The following is a 24934-nucleotide window of genomic DNA, read 5'->3' on the forward strand; positions in this document are numbered from 1 at the left end:
CTTTTCTAATTATTGAGCAGCCATATAAATTTGTTTAATAAATAAATGATTTTTGGAAATTACTTATTGATTAATATATCCCTCTGCTTATTAATTGCTTTTCAGCTATTAGGAATAACAAATGTTACAGCACCAGGTGAGTCTCCTTCGATTCTTCACGAAAGAAATTTTAAATACAGGTTTAAGGACTTAAAAATGAGGGGGGGGGGAATAAACAGCAAGAGGGTGATTAGAACTTTGATTACATTATGGACTAAGGGTCCAGATGGATTTGAAATAAGATTTTGAAATTAATTATAAGAATCCTTCCTGTGTAAAAATGCTGTTGCTTTGAATTCCTAAACAAAAACCATGGTAGGAGGGAACTTTGAAGATTGGACACTAGAGGGAACCAGAAGGAACTAAAGATTACAATTAAAGGAGAAGAACACTTAAATTTGACTTACTAATACAGAATGGAGCAAAATACTTTAACATTGGACATATTGAGGGATATTTGTGAACAGTGCACCCAGAAGTTAGTTTTAAGAGTGTCTGCCATTACAGACAGACTGTGTTTAAAAGATCTTATGGAAGAGGAACAAGTTTTACCGACAAGACTGAGATTGATCTGAAAATGGATTTAAAAATCATAGGCTACAAGAATGATATAGAAAAAGATGCTACCCTGGATATACAAATGATACAGGCTGATGTCTTAATAATTAGAAGGGATATACAAATAACAAACCAAAAGAGCAAACTGGAAAACTTTCCTATACTTGATTTACAAAACTGACTTGTTAAAAGCTTTGAAGAATTTTGTGAGAAGGGACAAAGAAAAAATGAAAAGGAATCAAGTTCTAGGATATTATTTGAAGGGATTAATCAAGATTGTTAAAAGTAAAAGAAATATAAACTTGTTAATTTGATCAAAGTTAAAATAGCTATGTAGTTATCTCTGGTAACTCTTAATGGACTTTTGCTGACTAGGACTGAATGACGAGATTCTAAGGATTTGTTTATAGATAAGAAATGAGATATTGGAGGGAGAGATCATATGTTGCATTTTAAGAGGTGATAAGTTACTAAAATTGTTTATACTTGTGATGAAGGGGGAAGTCATTTCTTTATAGTAAAGAAAAAGAAAAGAAATATTATTTTTTTCTTTTTCTAGTTTTCTATTTTTTATTTTCTGCACTTTTTTTCTTTCTATTCTTTTATTTTTCTTAGTTTGCATTAGTTTTTATCTTTTTAATGTTAATGTTTAATGAAAGTACTATAAAAAACCTACAAGTATATGCAAGATGCTATCCTTGGACATAACTATGCATCAAAACAAAGGAAGAATCTATACCAGGACTGCACAACTTGTAGATGGGAAAGGACCACATTGATGAATTAAAAATCCTCTCAGGCCACAGAGGAATATGTGGTGTGCCGATCAGCTGCTCAGTGGATAGTGGAGCAGCAGCAGGCTTGAGCTGGTGGTGGTAGGGAGGCTTGGAGGTGCTCAGCAGGCCCTCGGGATGATGGAGGCAGTGATTACTTTTTAAAAAACACCATTGGGCTGCACAAGGCCGCTTAAGTGGGCCACATATGGCCTATGGGCCATATGTTGTGCAGTTCTGATCTATGGAGTCCTTGGTGCTCTCTGAGCCTTGAACTCAACAAATATTCTCTTCAGTTCTGATCTATGCTTTCATATAAATAATAACAGCAACAGTCTATTTTTGATCCATGCTACCAGGCAGAAAATGTGGGAAAAGTTTTGGATTATCATACTATTCTTACTAGAAGTGGGCAAAACACTTTAAATTCAAACTTCAGTTTAAAACATTTTAAGTTCAAACTATTTCAAAACTGAAGCCCCTGTTTTGTGTCCTATTTTGAGTGAAAAGGCTGTATTGAGTTTGAAACAGCTCTGTTTTGACTTCAAAAGATTCTCTATGAGCTTAAGATAAGTCCAAAGTTATAAAAACAGCCCGTTTCATGCTCTCAAGATAGTGGCATCTCAATCTCAAAAAGGAGTGTTTGGATTCAAAATGTTCTGCACACTTCTAGTTCTTCCTAATTAAAGGCATATTATACTCCCTCCAAATTGGCCAGCATACTGAAAATTCCAGAATGGAAGACCTATAAACAGAATCAGGTATGCCGACAATGAAGAGCCAGCACTCAGTGATGATGGGCTAAGCCTTGATCTCTCCAAAAGGCCTAACGTCACACAGTAGGGCCATTTTCCCTATACCTGTTAAGTCCTATTCTTAGGGAGAAACACTTTAAATTGCCCAGAGTCTTTTGAAACAGTTCCTGTTTGAATATTAGCACCAATATTAAAGTGTTGAAAGAACAGACTATTTTAAAAGCATTTTTATCAATCACACCAGTGATAACTAATTCCAGCTGCTAATCACACCAGTTTATTTAATAAATGGTAGTATACTGCCTATCAGTTTCATTAAAGGTAAAGATAAGGTCTCCTTCAAGTCAAGCCTGACTGCTGGTGACTTCAATAACCCATATAGTTTTCTTGGCAGCCTTATGGAAATGGTTTACCTTTGCTTTCTAAACTGACTTCACAGATTAGCCTTGGTATTTCCTGGTAACCTCCCATCCAAGAATTATCTAGTCCAGTCCTGCTTAGCTTTTTGACAATACCCAAGGTCAGCCTGGTGACATCATCTAGCTAGGTCCTGGTTTCAATGGCAAAAAAAACAAAAAACAAATTAAGGCAGGATTATGCATACCTTTCCCTACTTCTCAGTTTTGGCATTCTATAACCGTCACTAATCTGAATTAAAATTAAAATCAGGAAAACTAACTTCAGGTTCATTTTGAAAAAACTGAACCTCAAGTAGCTACATTTTAAAATCTCTAACTGGACTTTATTACACACTGCCCTCCTTCTTTCAATGATTAAATGCCCTTTCTTAATAAAAGGGGGAAATCCATTCTGTTCATTTCTCCATCTAATATCAACTCTGCCATAATATTTATGGAGTGACAATCTGAAGTGAACTAAATAATCTATATGTGAATTTATTTATGTAATTAGTTTTTATGCCATCCAATTGTAAATGTCTTTGAAGTGGTTTACAAATATGAACAGCTCTCAGACTAATGAGCAAGTATGAGAACAAGGAGAAGGGAGAAAAGAGAGAGATAATGCATCTGATCATATTCAAAAATACATTATGTACATAAAAAAACTAATATGTCAGGTAAATATCTTGAATATGACTGCATGTAGTACAAATTCTCTTCGATCCACCTCATATATTGTTATTTCAACTGTTACTGCCTATTGGAAAGGGTGAAACGAGGGCAAGGTAAGGTATACTATGAGGAAGTGTTAAGGAAACTAAATCAGAACAAAAAGATTATTACTTTTCATCTGAGTTTCCTTTACAGGAAAAAAAGCACTGCATGAGTACTGTATGTGGTAGTTACATCCAAGCAACCAGAATGCCTATCTTTAGTTAATCCTCATGCTTGAAAATGAGAGCTAAGCACATAAAAGGAAATAACCCTGTTGTTTTATAGATACACCTGAAGGACCTTTGAATGTTATCAGACGCAAACATTCAATATATATTCATTACATGTTGTTGTTGTTTATTCGTTTAGTCTTCTGACTCTTCGTGACTTCATGGACCAGCCCACGCCAGAGCTTCCTGTCGGTCGTCAACACCCCCAGCTCCCCCAGGGACGAATCCATCACCTCTAGAATATATTCATTGCATAATAATCCTAAAAAAATTAATAATTATATAATCCTGTCTTCCATGGGAGGTCTCATCCAATTGTAGCCCTTCAAAACCAACCCTGTAAAATGGACTAGGTTAAATGAAAATAAGTATCTCAAAGCCATCCTATGACCTCTGTGGCAAGTTTTTAGTATGAGTCTTAGCTACTTATGTGGACAGCTCTTATAGAGTATAAAATCTATTAAAGATAGTCCTCGCTTAACAATAATTCGTTCAGTGACTATTCAAAGTTACGATGGCACTGAACAAATGGTAGTTACGAATGGTAGTTACAGTTTTTGTGATCAAAATTGGGGGCCCATCCTCATTTATGACTGCATGGTGCACTTCAATTCCACCCACCCACATATCTCCCTCCACATCTCTGCCCCTTTGGCCACCTGGCACTTCGCTGCCGCTGCCTACCTCTCACGGAGGCATCACAAAGAGCCAACAACTGCCTTGGCTGGGCATGCCTTGACAGCAGTGAGAGGAAGAAGATGGCGAAGGTCAGCTAGGGGCTGGGCAGGGTGGCAGGGGTAGGCAGCAGCAGCAGAGTGCAGGGTGGCCAAAAGGGCAGAGATGGGAGGGGAAGACAGGCGGGTGGGGGGAGCTGAAGCAGAGGCGAGTGTGGCAGAGCCTCATCTTCCAAAGAGAGCTTACTGGGCCCAGACAGGGCGGAGGTAGCAGGACAGATCTGGCAGTTCACGCAGGGCAGGAGAAGCATGAGGTCCTTGCCTAACAACGGAACGGTCCTTGCCTATCACAGCTGGGACTACCAGAACTGCCATCAGTTAAGCGGTGTGGTCACGTGATGTTTTGCCTAATGACCGCTTTGCTTAGTGATGGAAAGTCCAGTCCCAATTAGGGTTGTTAAGTGAGGACTACCTATATAGTATCATGACTGTAGAAGAGCAGCTAGGAGTTTTGTCTGACATTTTTTTCAATGCACTATTTTAAAAAAATATACATTTTGAAGTGTGAAGGCATCTGTCTCTCCTTTCACACATAATTGATAAAACAGTGAAATGCCTATTCATGTTTGCATCAGATTTAAATAATAAATTAAAATTAAGGTGAAGAAGGGAGGGAGGAGCAAGTATAAGTACATTTCATGAGTAGGTAGTTCAGTCTTAACATTTAGAAGTTCAGTGCCTTCAAAGTGAAAGCAAAATTCAAAATTATTTAAGAAAAAAAGTCTTCCTTTTTCTTCAAAATGGATACATTGTGAAGTTATGATTGTTCCTGGATATTATGTAAAGATTTGTACAGAACATATTGCCATGTAAAGATAGAGAGCAAAGGGTAGCAATTAGTGAACACAAAGGTGTGGTATACCTTTCTGTTCGCTCCACTTCCTTGTAATGAATAGCAACATATAACTAGTCATATTCAATTTTGTCCTTAGAGATACTACTTCCTTAGAGATCTAGTTCAGATTGAAGGGCCAATGAGAGTCAAACCTTTGCCTTGGGCAAACTCCATGAAGATGCATGAATCAAACTCACTGCTGTTATAATTGCAATAATGAAACAAGTTCAAGATTTCAATAGTTAAACTTTTAATTTGTAAGGAATGCTAGGAAAACATTTTTTACAGGTTTGTTTCTCAGGCTCCAACTTCTGTTTGGGAAGAAGCCATTCTTTAGAGTGCCTTTTTGTCCACTATTCTATTGATTAAATCTGTACTCTGGCCTAATATTTAGAAAGATATTATACAAGTCCCATACAAGTGAACACAATGGTACCAACTCCTCTACTGAAAACAAAGCTACAAAACATTTGGAACCAGAATACCTAAAATAAAATTTAAAAAATCTGCTCACTTTTGGCTCTGCCCATCTAGTATAAAAAGAAGGAAAGAACCTCCAGTATCTCCCATCTCTATCATATTCTGAGGAAAATTTGGAAAAAGTTCTATTCAGCAGGACCCAATTTTGGAATATGACATTCTTGGGTCACAGAAGTGCACTTTGCTTCCTCACTGTCAATCTTCCATTTATCATTGAAAAGTTTTAGTTCAGGTTTTTTTAGAGATGTATTCTTTGTCTTTTTTTTTTCTTTCTCCATCACTCTAGTTTAATTTAGTTTACCAGCTGAACCCGGGTAAGATGGTTTGGCTGTGGGTTAATGGCTCCTCGGCATCCAGGAAATTGTCATCTTTACTTCTGGATGGGGTCGCACTGCCACAAACAGCCCCGGTGCAGAATCTGGGGGTCCCCCTGGACTCATGACTCCTGCTCAAAGAGCAGGTGGCAGTTTTGGCCAGGAGGGCCTTTGCACAACTTTGTGTTGTGCGCCAGTTATGCCCTTTCCTGGATCGGGAAGCCCTTTGAACAGTCACTCATGCCTTGGTCATCTCCCATATGGACTATTGCAATGCGCTCTACATGGGGCTACCCTTGAAGAGTATCCAGAAGCTTCAGCTGGTCCAGAATGCGGCCATGCGAGCAATTCTTGGGGCTCTAAGATCAGCACATGTAACACCCAGCTGCACTGGGTACCAGTTTGCTTCCGGGTCCAGTTCAAGGTGTTGGTTATCACCTTTAAAGCCCTATATAGTATGGATCCAGGTTACCTGAGGGACCATCTCATCCTCATGACATCAACCCATCCCACCAATTCATGCATAAAGGGCATGTTACGGACCCTGTTTGTGAAAGAATTCCACTTGGTGGGATCCAGGAAACGGGCCTTCTCTGCAGTAGCACCCGCCCTCTGGAACATGCTACCACCAGAGGTCAGGCAAGCTCCATCCCTCCTGACCTTTCGGAAGTCCCTGAAGACCTGGCTCTGCCGCCGTGCTTGGGGTGAAGAGGGGGGTAGTCATTCTTGGGGATGGCTGGCATCTTAGATTGCTCCCCTTATATTTATGATCTTTGTAGCCATCTGGATTTTTATTTTTAAAATTTATATCATATTGTATTTTAAGCTTATTATGATTACTGTTTTTAATTTTTAATGGATTCATTTATTGTAAACCGCTCAGAGTCCCTCTGTGGGGGGAGATGGGCGGTAGTACAAATTTGAGAAATAGTCAGTGTTTTTAAACCAATGTCCATAGTCTTACTTTGATAAACTAAAACAGTTCATGAGCACCTTGCTGAATCTAGAAAAGCTGATCAGACAATAAAATGAGATTTCACAGGAAAAAATGGAATCAGAAATGTGTAAGAACATTCTACTTTCAATTATAATACGTGTACCCATTCTTCATTATATGTTTTGATGATGGTGCAGTTTACTGCTTAAAACCATTGTCTATAACAAAACAAAACAAAAAAACCCTGTTTTAACATCTCATCAATTATAACATAAAAAGGCCTACAGATAATTACAGGCCATTCAGTGAAAACCTAAAATCCCTCCAATGAAAAGAGGAAAAAAGCTACAGCAACAGAGTTGCAAGTTTTACTTCACCATCAAGCAGCAAAATGAAAGGCAATATACATCCTGCTGCACTATGAAGCATTTTTAAAAAAGCATCCTACTTTTTTCTCAAGCACTACAGCAATTTTCAGCACATCCAGATATTCCAGAATGAAGTAATAAGCAGTTGGAACTTAGGGTAGATGTTAACTAGTTCTCCATTATACATGTCAAAAAGATGTTCATCTGAAACTAGGTTTCTACATTACGTCTTTTAGGGAGATGTTGTTTATCAATCTACTGGCTTCCGACTCATCGTGACTTCATGGATCAGCCCACGCCAGAGCTTCCTGTCAGTCATCGCCACCTCCAGCTACCCCAAAGTCAAGTCTGTCACCTCTGGAATATCATCCATCATTCTTGCCCTTGGTTGGCCCCTCTTCTTTTTGCCTTCCGCTCTCCCTAGCATCAGCATCTTCTCCAGGGTGTCCTGTCTTCTCATTATGTGGCCAAAGTATTTCAGTTTTGCCTTTAATATCATTCCCTCAAGTGAGCAGTCTGGCTTTATTTCCTGGGGGATGAACTGGTTTGATCTTCTTGTAGACCAAGGCACTCTCAGAATTTTCCTCCAACACCACAGTTCAAAAGCATCGATCTTCCTTCTCTCAGCCTTCCTTATGGTCCAGCTCTTGCAGCCATATGTTACTATGGGGAATACCACTGCTTCAGCTATGCAGACCTTTGTTGTCAGTGTGATGTCTCTGCTCTTAACTATTTTATCAAGATTTGTCATTGCTCTTCTCCCAAGGATTAAACGTCTTCTGATTTCCTGGCTGCAGTCAGCGTCTGCAGCAATCTTTGGGCCTAGAAATACAAAGTCTGTCACTGCCTCTACGTTTTTTCCCTACCAATCAAGCTGGCTGCCATAATCTTGGGGTTTTGTTTTTTTTTAAGGTTTAACTGCAACCCAGCTTTTGCACTTTCTTCTTTCACCTTCATCATAAAGCTCCTTAGTTCCTCTTCGCTTTCAGCCATCAAAGTGGTATCATCTGCATATCTGAGATCGTTAATGTTCCTTCCAGCGATTTTAACTCCAGCCTTGGATTCATTGAGCCCAGCATGTCGCGTGGTTCTGTGTACAAGTTGAATAGGTAGGGTGAGAGTATACAACCCTGCCATACTCCTCTGCCTTTTCTAAACCCAGCTTGTACATCTGGCAATTCTCGCTCCATGAATTGCTGGAGTCTACCTTGCAGGATCTTGAGCATTACCTTACTGGCATGTGAAATGAGTGCCACTGTTCGATAGTCTGAACATTCTTTCATGTTTCCTTTTTTTTGGTATGGGGATATAAGTTGATTTTTTCCAATCTGATGGCCATTCTTGTGTTTTCCAAATTTGCTGGCATATAGCATACATCACCTTAACAGCATCATCTTGCAAGATTTTAAACAATGCAGCTGGGATACCATCATCTCCTGCTGCCTTGTTATTAGCAATGTTTCTTAAGGCCCATTCAACCTCACTCTTCAGGATGTCTGGTTCTAGCTCACTGACCACACCATCAAAGCTATCCCCGATATTGTTATCCTTCCTATACAGGTCTTCTGTATATTCTTGCCACCTTTTCTTGATCTCTTCTTCTTCTGTTAGGTCCTTGCCATCTTTGTTTTTGATCATATCCATTTTGGCCTGGAATTTACCTCCGATGTTTCTAATTTTCTGGAAGAGGTCTCTTGTCCTTCCTATTCTATTGTCATCTTTCACTTCCTCGCATTGCTTGTTTAAAAATAATTCCTTATCTCTTCTGGCTAACCCCTGGAATTTTGCATTTAATTGGGCATATCTCCCCCTATCACTGTTGCCTTTTGCTTTCCTTCTTTCTTGGGCTACTTCCAGTATCTCAGCAGACAGCCATTTTGCCTTCTTGATGACTAGGCCAAAAAAAAAGGCTCATTTGCTTATTTAATTATTAGTACATTTATATGGCTACCCATCTTTACCAGATAACTCTGGACAGCTTATAAAACATTTAATAAAAATACCATGTAACAGCCTTATAACAACACCAAATTAAAAATTGAGACTCCTCACATAATTATTTAACACATAATTAAAAACAATACGCGCATATCAGGATCCACTAACATCCTGGCTCTGTGCCTGAAGAAAAAGCCAGGCACAGTTTTTGGAAGGCATATGCAATGGGAAGGGAGATGAACATAAAGTATAATGGGGAAAAAGTTTGTGAGGGAGGCGGTGGACTGCGGAAATGCAGGTGGTGGGGTGAGTTGATTTTCAGAGAATCCCTGGAAGCTTCTACCTTTTCCTCAACCTCTCCCTTTCCATGATGAACAATCCCAGGAGCAGAAGTTGTGAGAAGGGCTATCAGGCTAGCCCATGAGAAGCTGAATCACTGCCAAAATTTAATTCCATTCTGCCTGGACAAGCTGGCAATAGGACTGATTTTTGACAAGACGCCAGCTTTATGTGTTAAAACAGACAAGGAATGGGATAAGGAATCAATTCAATGTTAAACTGATACCTGGCACAGTTGCTACTACCAAGGGGGAGCTCAATGGCTTCATTCAGGTGGTACATACAAATTCATTTATTGTTTTAGGGGGCACCAAATTTTTAGAAGCCCTGGTAGAATACAGCTGAATAATAAGTATCGCCTTACGGACTTTTCCTGTCATCTGCTTTAATGAGCTCATGACAAATGCATTTCTAGCCAACAAGGTTTTACAGATTCAGCACCAAATAATGCATTCCAATCAAATAATCTAATATTTTAACTGGGCATTACTGATTAACTAGTTGTGATAATATATCACCCTCTAAGATCTGTTGCTGAAGTGACTGTTAAAAATATTATTTATTTATCAAATTTTGCCACCGCCCATCTCCCCCAAGAGAGATATTAAAAGAATATAGCAAAAATGAAACTGTTACATAGACTGTTTACATTTTTAGATTTCAGTTAACTGGCCAGAAGGAAAAAAAAACTCTTTTACCAGTAGTATAGATTTTTGGACATAGCTTACTGATAAAATACAAACTTCACATGCAGAAAGTCTAAGTCCTAGTATAAAATACTTCCAAGTCAAGGTGCTAACTTCATGAACACATTGTATAATTTTCTTGGTAACATTTGGGAACTACTTTGCCACTACTGTACCTTCTTCATGGTACTACAGCCCTGTTTCCTAGTTGTCCCTCATCCAAATACTAATCCCATCTGGCCCTGAATAGTATTTTTCAAGATCACCAATGTGGGTTACGTGTTGCTTCCTGCTGTGAGAGGGCGAGGGCGGAAGGGCAGAGGGGGAAAAAAACCCCAATACTAGGTGCAATTACTTTTAGTTTCTTAGCTGCCTTGATCAACCTGTTCAGATGAAAAGGCAAAATATAGGACAGATTTTTAAAAAATTATCAGCTAAAACTACTATCAACAGGCTATAATAAAATAGATCATGTGCCAGCTATCCTGCAAGAAGTTTGTTGTATGAATTCAGATGCATCTCTAGAAGTTCTCAGGACAGGCTAAAATCAGCTACACCAAACCTATGACCAGCTACAGCTGCTTTATCTTTTTAAACAGCAGATTCAGATGGGCACTTCGCTCATTAATAAAGTGCCTTGTCAAATGATTTCCAGAGAGACCTTCTTGTTACCTCCCAGGTGCTTGTTCAAAAATGTACACTTGTCCTTGGCTAACATTACTTCTTAGAATGGGTGTTTATTCTACATGCAATTGGAAAACAACTGCTGAAGATGTTAAGACGTTACAGTACAACTAATGTATTGTTACTTCTGGTAATCAAAATGTTTCCAGCTCCACCTGATTGCAACTTATTTCAATTTAATTTTTTCTTTGAAGAGCTTCCTTGGTAATTTGTATCACAAATAAAAAAAAATCAGTTTCTGTTTTCTGGAAGAGGACATGAAACAGTTCTATATTTCCAAGTATGCTTAATGCTGTCTGCATCTTTATAGGCAAGGGGGGGCTCACATCAATATCAGTATACAAGGTTTACAAAATCATGAGAGTGAGGAGCTCATGTTAAAAATCAGAGCATATCTATCTCTTTACCATACCCTCCCCCACGAAATAATCTATTATTTTCTACCAGCTGTCACCCGCTTTAGACTTCAAAGGGTGAACATAACGTAATTAATTTTTCTTCAGTGTCTTTATTTTAACATACACTTCATGGCTATTAAAACTCACTTCTAGAATACTGGTTCTTGCAAAGTAGACATGCAAAATGGAACTCATTTACTAAATTATACACAATATGAAAGATACAAAGGAATTACCTTTATTTTTCCCAAATCGAAGTAACGTTAGGTTAACATGAAACTAAAATACTGAAGTCAACTGAACAGCCAGAAATGCTGCTCCTCTATGAGTAGAGTTTTTTTAATTTTTCAGACTTTAATATTGTATGGGAATGATTTCAAAACCCCAGAATTTCTCCAAGTGAAAGCAGTTGTTCATTTTCAAAATGTAATAATAAAAATGAAGAATTGGCTTGACTTAGTGATGTTTTGTACCCTTACGTGTGTAGAAGAACATGAAAAGTTGATGCATCCAACAGCAGGAGTATAGATGTAAAAATTATAGCATCCCTCAGGAGAATGGATTCTCCTTCTACCCCTACATAGCGATCCCAAAATCTGTTCTGTTCTAGAGTATATTTTGGAGTATTAGGGATCAGCAGACAAGGCAAATACATTAGCTGAGAGCCAGGGCAGAACAGTGGCTAAATGGTTGGACTAGAATTGGGGAGACCCAGATTAAAATACACTGTCCACCATGGAAGCTTACTGGGCGAATTGGGAGTACTGTAGTAACTCACTCTCAGTGCCATCTGCCTCATACAGTTGTTATGGGGAACAACTAAAGAAGACAATGCTATGTATGTCTTGAACTCCGAAAGAAAATATAGAATATAAATCTAACAAACAAATATTAATCTGCTAACACTGCAAGACAGTGACTATGAGCTTTGGAGTCCATGGTGCTCTCTGAGCCTGGTTGTTTGCTTGCAGACGTTTCACTGCCCAACTAGGTAAATCAGTGCTAGTGAGAGTGGGGTTTGCTCCCTGTTTATACACAGTAGCATGCCCTGCCAGTGTTGGTGGAGGTGTGGTTTTCTCTTTGAAATGCCTTGATTAGGGTATTGTTTTCTGCTTGATTGTTTGGTGCATTTTATACTAGGAGTTAGACTTTCTGCATGTGAAGTTGGTTGCTGGAGAGACTGTGTTCTGGTCTTTTTATTTCCTTCTTGGCTCTTAGCATTTGAGGGATAGTGTCTTTGAGGAGACACTGGAAAACACAGGGGTAAAGATACAGAAGACAATTAAAAGAAATGGCAAAAAGGATGCAGATTTGATAGACATTAAGGGAGGGAAGTGCATAATAAGAGAAAAGCCAAAGCAGTGGGAAACCAGGAAAAAGAAAGTCCTGCTTTCAACATTCTTTCTTTGGAATGGTCAGAATGACCTTTAAGCAGTCTAGTTCAAAAGGAATTATAAAAACGGGCAGGACAGAATACTTAGAGACTTGACAGAATTTGAGAAACTTATTATACAAAACTCAGAACACTTATTAGGCTTATTTATGAGTTATTGAAATACGTTCAGAAACTGGATGCAGAATTTAAACAGGACAATAATGGAAATATCAATAGAAGATAAATATTAAATATACCATGAATATTCCACTTAGAGAAAACTAGTACAAGAAGTTTTACCACTGGTGTACTATCCCAGCGTTGACTGCTAAGATAGCTAACTCATTTTCTAAAAACTGTTGGAATGCAATATTCAGACTATGTCATTCTTTCATATTTGCTGGCAATGCTATAAAGACCAACAATTCTGAAAGATGTTTTAGTATCAAATGAAACAAAAGTTAAAGGTTGAATTCTCTTTCCTGCCAGCTGTTTTTTCTGCTAAACATTACTAAAAATTATATCCCTTCAAAGTGTACTGAGTTAGCTCAGTATATGATAATAAATGCCAGGACACTTTGAACCTTTACTGGAAATCACACATAAAAATAAGTCTGTCACAGAATTTAATTCTATTTGGAAACTATTTATAGATTGTAATTTTATAATTACCATTTCCAGAAGTTTGGATTAGAATGTCATGGGGCACTTTCTCAATTGCTTTTCTGTACTGTACTTAAGGTACATCTTCAGCATTCAACAAAGTACTAAGAAAGTGACCTGATAAAAAAATGAGGTAAGATTAGCCTGGCAAGGCTTGTTTTTAATGGAGCCATTTTCAAAATAGCTACAGCTTGACCTCTTTAGGAATTGCTCTATAATTTCCCCAAATATTTGATATCTGACTGACTCTTCTGTAATTCTCTGGATCTACCCATTTTCCTTTCTGAAGACAGAAATATTCATCCTCTCCCAATCATCTGGCATTTCACCCATTCTCCAGGATTTCTCAAAGGGGATAGATAATAGTTTGACTAGACTAGCATCACTGGAAGACCAGAAAGACGAAGTTAGAGACAGCTTGTCATGGAGAAAATCTAAGGTAGCTAAGAGTTTACAACAATTTGATGGTACATAATCAAAAATGACTATCAGTAAATTCCTTAAGTATCTTTAAATACCCTAGCCCTATTCCTTGGATGCAATTAATTTAGTCTGAGAGACTTAATCTCATTCAAAGTAAATATACATTCTTGACTATGATTATATAAGACATAGCCATACATAAACTACAAAACTGTCTTAAAACTCATTTCAACTACCTATCACAAGTATTTTGCTATGAGGTTGACTATTATCAAGGTTTACCTAGGAACAACTAGACTGTCACTGACTTACAGACCTATCATCAATTATATTACTGTTTAATCATACATGTGTAAGCATTTAAGAACATTCCTAGCAGGGGAAGTTAATACAGATTCATGCATCAACTGTAAATTCATTTTCCCTTTCAGAGCTGGTAAATGTACTGATGTTTCAGGCAGATATGAAACCATTTGAAAAAGCAGTTCAAATAGGTACCTACAATGTGAATTCTGTTCACTATATGCCATAATAATAAAGTTATAACAACCAAACTGCTTGAATATCAGTTCCTTCAAGGGAATTGATTTTTTTAAAGGTTCAGTTACATAATAAAACACCTCTATACCCATTTTATTGTAAGATTTAAACATGCAATCTATGATGCTTCTGAAAAGCCAAACATAATATTTCAGAGATTTCAGAGAAGTCTCAATAGGTTGGGTGGAAATGCATACATAGATTTACTTGGTAAAATACTGAAGTATATTACATAGACAATCCACAGATACAATAATGCAAGCAGACCCTAGAAATGGAACTAGCAGAAATGGATGGTGGCAATGCCAGTCTATAATTGCATACTCATACTGCACCAAGTATATTATTTTATATTTTTGTAAATAACTGGATTTTTATAGCAATTTACTTATCTTTTAACTGCACAATTATCTGAATTTTTAAACTGTTTTCTAGTTGAAAAATGTTATTGACCTATACACTTTTGAAAACCATTGAGATCACTAAAAATTGTATGTCAAGACTCTTGTTCACCAAAATATACTTAAAAGTAATTATTCTGTTTATTCTTTCACACTATAAACACTGGAACATCAGAGGCTCATATCCAAGGAGACATTGGAGACAGATTCCATGCCCCCAGCAACTGGGAGAGTACACTTTTAGAATTCAAATCCAGGAAGGAAAACGTGTATACTCCACTGCTGCTGGAAAGTTTAAAATTATATTTTAAAAATTATATGAATTAGTCTTTTTTTAAAGGACATGCATTTATTTTTCTAATAATTTTATATATACACAATTAATAAAACCACCTTTAAACTTAAAAAAACTTTTAAAAATTGTATGATTCAGAAATATATATATACAGTGTGTGTGTATATATGCTGTATATGATAAATTCAAACACATTCCAAATTCAAGATTTCTAATCATGCCTTCAAGCAGCATTATTTATATAAACTTGTTCCAGTTCTGATGTCCTTCTACAAAGCTTTAAATTACTATATGGAAGATGAAGAATAAGATGAAGATGAAGATGAAGAATAAGCCATGAGTTCATATGTTAATTTCTACATTTTCTGATGGCCCTTGAGAAAGGTCATGAGGAACTCTGGATACTGCAGCTGACAGCTTGCATTCCCCTCCTAGAAATGACGAGGAAGCTTTGGACAGCCCAACCCCATTATGTACATCCTTGGAAAACGGCATCCTAAAGCATTTGCCTCCTAAACCCTCCTTTCTTTCAGACAAAATTGTCCATTGTTAAGTATTAATTTGGCTGCAGGCTGTATTGAAAGGGATTTCACTTGCTCAGTGATCAAATATATATTGCAAGAACCCGCTAGATTGAACTTGGATATGCAAGCACTCATAGCTGCTAAAAGCAGCTTTATCACTCTGTCTGCTGCAGCCTTACTACAAAATCAGGCCTAGTCTCTATTATTCATGTAGTATTCATAGACAGAATGGACTACTTTAAAGTTCTTTACTTGGGATTGCTTTTAAAGATAATTCTGGAACAAATGAACAAAATATAACCATCAGAATCCTTGACAGTGCTTTCAATAATCAGAGCACATTTTGTTTCAGCTGAATTAGTTATTTATCCATTACAAAACTCATTTATTCATTTTAAGGATGGAAGTGGGCCAAGACCATGTCCCTTTATACACTGCCTTCATCTATATGAACATGTTCAAGCCTTAAGATTAGAACTGAAGGGGGTGAACAAAGAAGACCGGATCTTCTTGATAGTAACAGAACTTCGGAATACTCTTTTCTGAGAGATTTGGCAGGGTCCCTCTTGTTTTGATTTCATAATGGCTATTAGAAAATCTTTATTAAGACAACATTTGATGTGAAACCCATGGCTATTATTAAGCATTTAAATAGATTCTTACGTTGTCTATTTCTTCCTGCTATTTAGTTATTTTATTAGTTCTATCTGATAATAGAGCAACAAAAAAAATGATTTCTGATCTACTAAACCAGTATCAAATGAAAGTATCATAGTAAGATATCAGCCAATACTTTACACATGTTTATAAAACTCTATGAGTATGACTAAGAATTAATTCATTGCAATACACAATTGTAGAAGTGTGCAATATTTGGATCAAAAGTAAGCAAGAGTGCTTCAGAGCCAGCGTAAGCACCCTTGCTGTAATGTCAGATACATCTTAAAGCAGGTCCAATGAGGTTGTCAATGCTACATCCAAAGCATCCTTCTCCATTTCAAAGCTAAATACAGTACATCTTTACACAGTTGTATAAAGAGGGAAAGGTTAAAATCCTTAATAAGACTGGAAGGAATACATTATACAAACGCAATAATAATTCTGTTAGGGCTTGCTGATGTGCCTTTCTCTCATGTTCTTCTCAAAAGTAGCCTTTTAAGCCCATACATATGGACAGAAAATCAAGTATGATCCAAAGCAAGAAAGAAAACACTATCTGAAGAAAACAAATTGTGAAAACTACAGTAGAAATCATTAAATATTTCAACCAAGTCAGATGCAATTACTTATTCAGTGGCTTATTAAGGCAACATCCATAGTAAAACGTGAATACCTATTCACACACTGAAAATTGCAATTAGAAAATAAACATTTTTCTTCACACTGCACTTAGATGATCTTTAGGCAAAAATAACTAAATATTCAGAGCATAACAACTAAATATTCTGAGCATCATTCTGGGACTATAAGATACACTTGTTACTGTAGTAATACCATTATTGTTACAGGTGTATACAGAATTATCACCACATTTAAAAATGCAGTACTAAAACTACATAATCAACTGCTTCTCAAGACAGGAAAAAGACAAAGATGAAATATGACACATGCCACAGCATATTATAACATTCACATTCCCCACTGAGCCCAAAGGGAGGGCATGTTCTTAGAATGTACATATATCTAATAACCTTCTTAAGAGCTTTTTTCTTTCAGTTGCCACCTTCACATTTAACCTTTTTAGTGCTCTAGAATTTTACATCCTGTATTGTATGGCTCTTCTCTCTATATATATATACACAAGCTAGAGCGTGATGTTTACTCTGTTCAATTCAAATGCATTGTTGAATATGTGTTTACTAGCCCTGAATATCATGCTTCCATATAGCAAATTACATGAACAGTTAGTGGCACAGATAACTCCTTTAGATGCACAGGTAAAAAGTTTCATAAAAGAACAGGTCTTATTATATAACTGTTGCTCTGATAGCAATTTATTCAAATACTGCATTTATCACATGGGAACTTATCACATTCAAGCCTACCAGTGGTTTTGCATAATATCTATTCTGATATCATGCGACTTTGCATGCACTAGCAGGCTTTAATACTGTTACTTCTTCTACATATATGGTCAGAGATATATTCTCACAACCAGGTATATTTATTACTAAATACCAAGATTTAATAATAATTACTTTACTTGCAAGGAGATGGCTATTGTTAAGGTAAAGATACACAGCAATTAATATGGAAATCCTCTTTTTATACTCTTAACTCTCTGTAAGAACTTCCTAGAATACCTCCTGCATTCAGTGGATGCTCCAAGATTTATGCTTGTCTAGAAAAGGCCCTAAAACTTGGGCCATTTCTGATTCATCTCAATAACTCAGGCTTTCCTGTGGTACATGGTAATTCTCAAATCTCACCAAGGAGTTAACATCTACATAATTTTTTTACTGTCTGTGTCTGTCATACAATTGTTCACTACGCTAACTTAAATATCTATAGTTATTACTATAGTTGTTACTATAATTAAACGATCTCTGTGAAGTGTTAACAAATTGTCCAAGCTATGTAAGTAAAGCCTTATTGCTTTCCCAAATAATAAAGACAGAAGAAGAGTCAACATCAACTTGATGGCACATAATCAATCAGTAACTTTTAAAACTAGTTCTGGAAATACAAAGGATTAATAGAAGATGGATGAAATCCTCACAACTCTGTTTTAGTGGCTGTGGAAGGAATTTGATCAACTTAAAAAAAAAGATCTGCCAAATGAATTTTACAAAAAGCCTATGATTTCCACCACAGTTCTGAAAGGATCATGTTTGAGGGTGTGGATAATGAATAGCGGTCTTTCCAAAACTTGTATCTCTACATTAAATAAACATTGGCTGGAGATTTTGACTACTGTGCTATTCTGTGTCTTTTCCCATAATCCCAATTTATGGTAGCTTCCAAAAAAATAATGCGCTTGCTATGATCAGGCTTTTTATCTATACTTGTCTATACTGGTTCTGCTCTCATCTATGTTGGACTCCTCCCTGCTAGCCCAGGCTCACTCTCATCACTAAATATCCGGAGTTGTTGAGAACCCTGGTTTTCTGGATTGGGACCTGAAGGACCTCTTTTCCTTCATGTCTATTTTATTTATTTAAACAATTTATAATATAGCTGCACATCTTGTAGCACATAACTCTGGACAATTAACAACAGTAATAAAAGCAAAAATAAAGCCAATACAAAAAGAAAGAAAATAAAAAAAACCCAGGCATCCAGTCCATACATATACCCATTCACCTCTTCAATCCCTGGGCTCCAACCTTATTGCCCCGGAGTCTAAGGGAAAAGCCAGCTCTTCACCAATTTACAGAAGGCTAAGAGGGTGGGGGCCTGCTGGATCTCAACAGGATGAGTGTACCACAGGGCAGGGGCTGCTACAGAATAGTTTCAACATTGCCTTTATTTCTGCCTTGAGGTGCAGTTGGCATAAGTAATTTCAGTACTGCATTTCTGTAAGTTGCAATAATATTCACCTGTAACCGCCATGATGCAACTAACAAATCTATCTTACAGTTCTTATGGTCAGGAAATAGCACTCTAAATATAAAAGTTGTTTTTACCTAAAGTTCCTGTAGGTACAATGTGAAAAAAAGTGTTTTCTAATTACAATATTGGAGAAACTTGTGTTTTACTATGTATGCTGCCATTTCAAAATCAGAATGTCAGAACCAACTACAGGTAGTCCTCACTTAATGACCACAATAGGGACCAGAACACTGGTTAAGTGGCACAGTCATTAAGTGAATCACCACATGACCGGACCCAATTGTACCACCATTTTTAGGATGCGTGTTAAGCAAATCCAGCTTCCCCAATGGACGTTTTTTGCCAGAAACCAGCAAAAGAGGTTGCAAATCGCAATCATATGACTGTAGGACACAGCAACTGGTTGTAAATGCAAGCCAGCTACCAAGTGCCCAAATTGCAACCACCTGACCGAGGGGGTGGTGCGACTGTTTGCTACAGCTGTGAGTACAGGTCGTAAAGCACTTTTTCCAAGGCTGTCATAACTTTGGAGCATCATTAAATGAACAACCATTAAGTGAGGACTACCTATACTGATGGATGATATTCTAGAGGTGACGGACTCGTCCCTGGGGGAGCTGGGGGTGTTGACGACCGACAGGAGGCTCTGGCGTGGGCTGGTCCATGAAGTCACGAAGAGTCGGAAGCGACTAAACAAATAAACAACAACAACCTATACTGAAGAAATAAAGTACGTCTTTTGTTCATTGCATCTATCGCCTTGAGTGATTTGGAGTGGTGAAGGGTAAAGGAAAGTGTCAGGCCTGAATCTGATGCAGAAGATCAGAAGAATCTGATAGAGTTAAGAAAAGGAGCAAAAAAGTTCAGAAGTACCTGATGTGCTTCATGGCAAGGAAAATCCTTGATACAAAAGCTAGGGTATCACATCAGTTTGAGATGTGCCCCCCTTAGAAGCAGAATCAGACACTCCTGCAGCAGATGAGAGGAACTACCTTGGCAGACCTTAACAAAGATGGATTTTTTAATCAGCCAGCTCTTGGCAGTTGATAGGGTTCAAAAAAAGAGTTGCACCCAATTATTTTCCAAAAGAGCGAGCTAAGCAGTCAAACTTGGTTTACAGACTGCAAGTCTAAAACTAAACCAACCACGTTAGGTCTCAGGGAGTTGTGCAATTCTACTTCAAGGGAAACTGCTGGGAACTTTTCTTGTACAATTTGCAGCTGAAATAGGTGGGGGCCACCCAATTATCCCTTTCCTAACTCATTCCAACCAGATAGGATAAGGAAAGGACTTCTTTCGCTGTCCATCATTCCTTCTGCTCTTCCTTTTAAACTTTCCTCCTTTTGCCAAGTTTTGGTGCAGGATTAATTATGTACATACGGATTGTCCAAAATCTTATTTTATCTTCTCCTCTCCTTTTCTCTTTCTTTCTTTCCTTTCTTTCCCTTCTGTGATGTTTTCTGCTCCACTTTTCGGGTAGGTATGTGCACCAGGCTCAGATCCTTGGATTGGCAGAAGAAAACACTGGTCAGAACTTGCCAGGCTGTAGCACCATCTTCATCTGCCTGTGCTTTACCAAGGCATCCAGGCTTGGGGGCAGCGAGAGAGGATAGAAAGGGCAAAGGCTGAAATCACAGAGGGAGCTGGGAATCTGTTTCTCCAGCTCTACCTGGGCAGTTTGCAAAGCCCGAAAGATTCCCCTTTGCTGTGTTCCAAAGCATATACCTGGCCAGTTTATTGTTCTTTCTAAGGAACTTGAAGAAAAGCCGACTCCAGCTGGCTATGAATGACTATAACCAAAACAATAATCTGAAGCCTGAATTTTTTGAGATGCTCTGAAAAAGGGCCTTCTTGGTGGTGATATGCCAGTTAAAGAAGGCTTACTCTCTGGAGGCTGTAACTATTATTCTTTAAGATTAGGCTTTAAAGACTATGCTTTAAGATTATGCCGCTGCTGATCCGCAATGCCAGCTGGGTTCACTCATCACACCAAATCATCACACGATGCTTGGTTTTAGTTTAGCATGTGAGGTAAACCCAGGCCATCTTAATTTATTTAATAAGCCATAGTTAAGCAAACCTGGGCTCTTGTGATGGCTCCACCATGTCAACTGCAGTTTATTAAATAAACCTTGGTTATACCATAGATTAATGCAAGGTGTCAGAGACTGTGGGTAGCTAGATTTAGGCTCAGTTGTTGAGACAATTGTTATTATTGTTTAATTTAGCCTCTTGGAAGCTGCTAGTGGTGGATATTTTCCTCTCTCCTAGTATGAACGGTATCGAGGTTGTTTCTCAGATATTACTTATTATGCTATCATTTTATATATTACGTTTACACCATAATATTTTAATTTTAATCTTATTAAATGGAGACGTCTATGAGCTTCTCAATCTCAGGCATGATTGAAGTGACATTTAGGTAAAGGTAAAGGTTTCCCTTGACATTAAGTCCAGTCGTGTCCGACTCTAGGGGGCAGTGCTCATCTTCGTTTCAAAGCCGAAGAGCCGGCGTTTGTCCATAGACAGTTCCATGGTCATGTGGCCGGCATGACTACACGGAACGCCATTACCTGCCCGCCGAAGCGGTACCTATTAATCTACTCACATTGGCATGTTTTCGAACTGCTAGGTTGGCAGGAGCTGGGACTAGCAACGGGAGCTCACCCCGTCACGCAGATTCGAACCGCCGACCTTCCGATCGGCAAGCTCAGCAGCTCAGCGGTTTAACCAGCAGCGCCACCGCGTCCCTCCTAAAGTGACATTTAAACCTGGTGAAATAAATGAAATAGAGAATCTTTGGAAAACCAAAAAATATATATATATATGTCTGACCACTGATTTGGTTGACTTGGCCTCCTTAATTCAAGTGTGTATGTTCTTGAGCTTGTGTAGGAAAAAATGCAGCTCTTCTAAGGAGCAGCCAATAAGTACAGGAACAGTGTGTTAATATGTTTTCTACTACAGATTAAGGTTACTATGGTAACTAATCATTTTGGCCAGGTGAAGAGGTTGAATTTAATTGTCCCCTTTTCAGGTGTTAATGGTTGCATTGCCTAAGGGAGGAACTTGCCTGAACTTGTTTTAGTTTCAGTTTCCCTCCTGTGTAGGCTTGCAGAGAATATGCAGCTGAGAGAAATCTCTCCTCTCAGCAAACAGCCTTTAAATATGTTTGTTTTCTGTAAATAAAATTATTTTGATAGAAATGCCTGGTGTGTGACTTTTCTGATCTCTCCTGGGCCAAATGTTTTCTAGCACTCTGCCAACACGGTTCCTATACTGGATCTGAAGCACTGTTGTCCACTTCAGATCCGAATATCGTACTTCTGTACAATTGTGTATTCCGATGTCTCACTTCTTAGCAAATGAACTTATGTTTGTTGTTTATTCGTTTAGTCGCTTCCGACTCTTCGTGACTTCATGGACCAGCCCACGCCAGAGCTCCCTGTCAGTCGTCAACACCCCCAGCTCCCCCAGGGACGGGTCCGTCACCTCTAGAATATCATCCATCCACCTTGCCCTTGGTCGGCACCTCTTCCTTTTGCCCTCCACTCTCCCTAGCATCAGCATCTTCTCCAGGGTGTCCTGTCTTCTCATTATGTGGCCAAAGTATTTCAGTTTTGCCTTTAATATCATTCCCTCAAGTGAGCAGTCTGGCTTTATTTCCTGGAGGATGGACTGGTTTGATCTTCTGGCAGTCCAAGGCACTCTCAGAATTTTCCTCCAACACCACAGTTCAAAAGCATCTTTCTTCCTTCGCTCAGCCTTCCTTATGGTCCAGCTCTCGCAGCCATATGTTGCTACGGGGAACACCACTGCTTTAACTATGCGGACCTTTGTTGTCAGTGTGATGTCTCTGCTCTTAACTATTTTATCGAGATTTGTCATTGCTCTTCTCCCAAGGATTAAGCGTCTTCTGATTTCCTGACTGCAGTCAGCATCTGCAGTCATCTTCGCACCTAGGAATACAAAGTCTTTCACTGCTTCTACATTTTCTCCCTCTATTGGCCAGTTATCAATCAAGCTGGTTGCCATAATCTTGGTTTTTTTGAGGTTTAGCTGCAAGCCAGCTTTTGCACTTGCTTCTTTCACCTTCATCATAAGGCTCCTCAGTTCCTCTTCGCTTTCAGCCATCAAAGTGGTATCATCTGCATATCTGAGATTGTTAATGTTTCTTCCAGCAATTTTAACCCCAGCCTTGGATTCCTCAAACCCAGCAAGTCGCATGCTGTGTTCTGCATACAAGTTGAATAGGTAGGGTGAGAGTATACACCCTGCCGTACTCCTTTCCCAATCTTAAACCAGTCCGTTGTTCCGTGGTCTGTTCTTACTGTTGCTACTTGGTCGTTATACAGATTCTTCAGGAGGCAGACAAGATGACTTGGTATCCCCATACCGCTAAGAACTTGCCACAATTTGTTATCGTCCACACAGTCAAAGGCTTTGGATAAAACAGAAATAGATGTTTTTCTGAAACTCCCTGGCTTTTTCCATTATCCAGTGGATATTGGCAATTTGGTCCCTAGTTCCTCTGCCTTTTCTAAATCCAGCTTGTACATCTGGAAATTCTCACTCCATGACTTGCTGAAGTCTACCTTGCAGGATCTTGAGCATTACCTTACTGGCATGTGAAATGAGTGCCACTGTTCAATAGTTTGAACATTCTTTAGTGTTTCCCTTTTTTGGTATGGGATTATAAGTTGATTTTTCTCCAGTCTGATGGCCATTCTTGTCTTTTCCAAATTTGCTGGCATATAGCATGCATTACCTTGACAGCATCATCTCGCAAGATTTTGAACAGTTCAGCTGGGATGCCGTCGTCTCCTGCTGCCTTGTTATTAGCAATGCTTCTTAAGGCCCATTCAACCTCACTCTTCAGGATGTCTGGCTCTAGCTCACTGACCACACCATCAAAGCTATCCCCGATATTGTTATCCTTCCTATACAGGTCTTCTGTATATTCTTGCCACCTTTTCTTGATCTCTTCTTCTTCTGTTAGGTCCTTGCCATCTTTGTTTTTGATCATACCCATTTTGGCCTGGAATTTACCTCCAATGTTTCTAATTTTCTGGAAGAGGTCTCTTGTCCTTCCTATTCTATTGTCTTCTTCCACTTCCGCGCATTGCTTGTTTAAAAATAATTCCTTATCTCTTCTGGATAACCTCTGGAATTTTGTATTTAATTGGGCATATCTGCCCCTATCACTGTTGCCTTTTGCTTTCCTTCTTTCTTGGACTACTTCTAGTGTCTCAGCAGACAGCCATTTTGCCTTCTTGGTTTTCTCTTTCTTTGGGATGTATTTTGTTGTCGCCTCCTGAACAATGTTGCAAACTTCTGTCCATAGTTCTTCCAGGACCCTATCTACTAAGTCCAGTCCCTTAAATCGATTCTTCACCTCCACTGCATATTCCTTAGGAATATTAGTGAGCTCATATCTAGCTGATCTGTGGGTCTTCCCTAATCTCTTTAGTCTGATCCTAAATTGTGCAAGAAGTAGTTTGTGATCTGAACAACAGTCAGCTCCAGGTCTTGTTTTTACCGACTGTATAGATGTCCGCCACCTTTGGCTGCAAAGGATGTAGTCAATCTGATTTCGGTGTTGTCCATCTGGGGAAGTCCATGTATAAAGCCATCTCTTAGGTTGTTGGAAGAGAGTGTTTGTTATGCAGAGTGAGTTGTCTTGGCAAAATTCTATCAGCCTATGTCCTGCTTCGTTTTGTTCTCCCGGGCCATGCTTACCTGTAATTCCAGGTGTCATTTGACTGCCCACCTTAGCATTCCAGTCTCCTGTGATGAAAATAACATCTCTTTTAGGCCTGTTGTCCAGTAGGTGCTGCAGATCCTCATAGAACTGCTCCAGCTTCTTCAGCATCTGTGGTTGGGGCGTATATTTGGATCAATGTGATGTTAGATGGCTTGCCCTGAATTCGAATTGAGATCATTCTATCATTTTTTGGATTGTATCCAAGCACTGCTTT

At 38.5% G+C, this 24934-nt stretch overlaps 1 protein-coding gene across 5 annotated transcripts in view; it reads right to left on the reverse strand.

The window, feature by feature from the left end:
* CDC42BPB (CDC42 binding protein kinase beta) overlaps positions 1-24934 on the reverse strand; it is a 125101-nt gene that overhangs the window by 94277 nt on the left and 5890 nt on the right. The window lies entirely within an intron of this gene.

The sequence above is a fragment of the Candoia aspera genome, chromosome 1 (genome assembly GCF_035149785.1).
Source record: "Candoia aspera isolate rCanAsp1 chromosome 1, rCanAsp1.hap2, whole genome shotgun sequence".
NCBI lineage: Eukaryota > Metazoa > Chordata > Lepidosauria > Squamata > Boidae > Candoia > Candoia aspera.